A 3,975-nucleotide genomic window follows, 5' to 3' on the forward strand; every position below is an offset into this window, starting at 1 on the left:
GAAACATCGTTATAGCTCCATCAATACTCATATACTCCATCCATATTGTTAACAGTGTCGGTCTCCTCAAATCCTCGAGAAAATTCCTTCTCTGAGCTCTTCCGGTAGTGGCATAACTTTTTCCTCAATTCTTCTGTCCTTTCATCTTGGTAAGGTTATTCTGAAACTAGGTCTTCTTAGCTGACGGGTCTGGCGCCAAAACTAAACAACTATCGATATCTCATGGTGGTCAACAACTTGTGGTTTCTCCTGCAGGTAATGGGTCTGGGTTGATCCTCACCGTATAACCTACGGTTGGCAAAGCTGCCTTGTACAAGGGAAAAAAATCTTATACCATTCTAAGGTTTAAACAAGGTTTTGATCGTCGTCTCTCCACTATAGGTAAGTCACTCAGATTTACCATCCCATATAGCAAGGCGAATAATAAGAGTAAGTCGGTATGGTGATCAATCCATCCCGCACCCAAATCATTACCTTGTATACAGTTTAGCGAATCTCGCATTCTAACACTCGGTCAACCTCACAAGCATTGCAGAATTTCTCTTGTCGACGAACCAAGTTCGGATAAATCCATAGATTCTGCAAGCCAAACAACCATCTATCGTTCATTCACAACTCTCAGGTTTTGCGTAAGTCCTATAAGATCATCTGTCGATAAAATCGTAACATCTTTCAGGGTTTTTCCTTCATCAAGAATGTGCTTGCTTCTTGGCAGGTCCTGGGGCCTGTGGGTTATGGCCCATCTCATTACTTGTAAACCTTGAACTTATCGTCAGGGCAACTCGTCATTATTCCAACTTCCAACTTCCTAGTATTCTTAAATCCATCCAATTGTACTATCTTCCTTCCTTCTATTGGCACCATACTAGGACATGATTGCTCAGACTCATCATGGAATTTTCCATTGATCCATATTTTCAACATCATACCTCCTTTATATCCAATAGTACTTCATCTCTTCATCCTCGTGGGATATCCCTCATACCGAGGTAAAAACTTATACTTATGAAGTCCGTATTCCACTTCGTGGAATATCATTATCCTTTCCGCGGTCAAGCGTCCTTACAGGGGAATATTGGCCATCTCTGCATGGCACTTCTTCAACAGGGAAACGTGAAACACATCTTGAACTCCTGACAGTCCTTCGGGTAACTCCAACTTGTAGGCCACTTCTCTCATACGCTCCAAAACTCGGTATGGTCCTACAAATCTCGGGGCTAACTTTCCCTTAACTTCAAATCGTATTAACTCCTCACAGAGGGGACACACAAAGATATGCTCTGTCTCCGATTTCATAGACTACCTCCTTGCGTTTTTGAGTATGCATAACTATTCTGCCTGGACTGAGCTACCTTCAGTCTATCTCAAATCAACTTAACATTCTCTTCTGACTCCTTGATCACATTTGGTCCAAACAACTGACGGTTTCCATCTTCATCCCACACACTCTTGGGCATCACACATATCGAGGCAAAACTCGTATTCATTTTTGTCCGAAATCCATTACAGGGTACTACCACCCTTAAAATGCACAAATCTTCCATAGACCATATTTCTCATATCCTCGGAATTGGTCAACTCTTTCCTCATAGGGTAACTCATAAAATCCAAAGTAGTACCAACACTGCTAACTTTATTGATTCTTAAATTATTACAATCATCTCGCTCTTCCATTACATGTCTCAACTTAACCCCTCAATAAAAGAAAAAGCTCTCACTTCTACTACTCCATTTATTCTGTTACAAATTCAACTATATATCACCGGTCTCCTTCTCCTTCGGATGATCTCTGGCAAAGTGGCCTGCTTCATCACAACGGAAACATATTACTTCTGACAAATATCGCGGTTTCCTTGTGATTATATAGCCTCCTGGGGTCCTTATCTTCCCTCTTGGGCAATCATTGAAGTAGTGCCCTGAATTTTTGCACCTGAAACATGTGATATGACTCAGGTTTTTCTTTGTGGAAATTGGGTTGTTCCTGGAATCCAACCTACTTCTCTTCCTGGACCTTTCCGTTCCAATCAGGGCTTCTATTTCCTGTGGGTCATACTCTACTTCCTCTGTCGGGAATTCTACTAGATCTCCATTCAGACAATCTTGGGAGATGTGTCCTTCTCCACATGAATAGCATGACTTGGTGCGGTCTTTAATTTTGTTTACTTTGTGTGTGTCCTCAACATCTTCCTTCGTCACAGGTTCTTCTAACATCTCCATGAGGGCTCCTTTCATTTCTTCTTCCTTCTGCTGGATGGTTTTCTGTACCATAGTGTAAATGTGACACTGAGCAGGGTAGTGGGTAGTCCCTTCACACAAGAAACAAGTGATCTGCCTAGTTGGGCATTCTTCAGCTGGGTGACTTCCTTCACAATTAGGGCACTCATCCTTGTGTTCTTATGGGTGTGTCCGATTTCTCCACAAATCTTGCATGCACAAGGTTTCTTCATATCCTTTCCATAAGGCTTCAACTTCTGGGACACAAACTGAGACTTTAGCAAAGTCAACTTAAATTCTTTCCAAGTGGTTACTCCTTGCCATCCGTTGATGGTTTGGTACATCCTCCACCAAGTAGCAGCACCTCTTTCAAAGCATTGAAGAGCATGCTGGGCCATATCCTTTCCGACTATAGGGTTGTTCTCCATATGATCCTCCATGTTCTGAATCCATCGGTCTGTCTCCAATTGACCCATCGGTCCAGAAAATATAAGCTCATCTCCATTCATCCTCTATTGGGTCCATGGGTTTGGGGTGAGATAAGAGAGAGGGAGAGGGATACACACAATACAAACAAAAGTTTTGAAAGACAGATTTTTATTGTGGCTGTCGGAAAAACATCAAACAAATGACAGCTCACAATCGTCGCATCTAACGTAGGTGTATAACAGGGGTTTGGTATTCTAAGGTCAACGTCGCCAAACTCTTCAAGTCTTGTTCATGCCTCCAATGGCTTCTTCCGATCATGCTTGTCTTCTCAAGTTGTTTTGCCATATCAATCTCTGTTGACGCGAAGTCTCTCGTGACATCCTTAAATATTCTGGAATTGCATTCCAAACTTCTAGGTTTCAACATCCTTGGCATGAGATATGGTCATACTGTCCTTCAGTTCCTGACAAATCTCCGGTATCTCGAGGTTGTAGCTCCTCCATCTTGGCTACTTTCAGCCTTTGGTTCCTGAGTTCTTCACGAAATGCTTCCTTGTCTAACATGCTTTCATGGAGCTCCACCTTAAACTTCTTTATGTACTACTCCAGATCCTGGTGATACACCGGCTAAGGTTAAAACTTCATCTTACTAATAGGTGCTCCATCAGCCTTCTTCCATCAAATCCATTCTGAAGAAATGCATCCTTAACTCAGCACGGTGACAGTAGCATCAGCGGGCGATGACATCACGGATAACCGTGTTTCTGCTCTTGTCATTGCCATGAGCTATCTTGCCAGTTGATATCTCCTGCCTTAGGGTTTCTTTGACAAATCCTTGAGTTCTCCATTCTCCATGTTTTGGTCTTTCTCCGATACACCTTGATATCGGGTATTGACAACTTCCATAGTCTGCCAAGTTCCATAAGGGTAGCAGTCCTAGGTCATACAAATCTGGGGATTCTTCAGAGCCTTCAAATTCTACTTGTCTTCAGAGTCTTCAACAGCTGTAGTTTCCATTATCATAATGTATGGTAAAATCCTCTTCATTCCGAATGGTCTTACTTGTCTGATATCCTGTACTTCTTGGAGTGGTCTCATCAGTCGAATCCTCGAGTGGTCAAAAGGGGAAAGGGGTATGGTCTCACTAAAGGGAATTTTGAATAAGCTCAGAAGAGAAGAGAGGTAAAAGATCTTTTTGAAAGGGAAAGTTGTAGAGAAAAATCTTTGCTATGGGCTTGTCAGTTTCTAGGGTCACGTCCTACAGTCAACATGTGCTCTGATACCATCTTGTAGCGACCCGACCCGAATGGATCAAGTCTCTGTGCTTATGTGT

Source organism: Triticum aestivum, chromosome 4A (genome assembly GCF_018294505.1).
Source record: "Triticum aestivum cultivar Chinese Spring chromosome 4A, IWGSC CS RefSeq v2.1, whole genome shotgun sequence".
Classification (NCBI taxonomy): Eukaryota; Viridiplantae; Streptophyta; class Magnoliopsida; order Poales; family Poaceae; genus Triticum; species Triticum aestivum.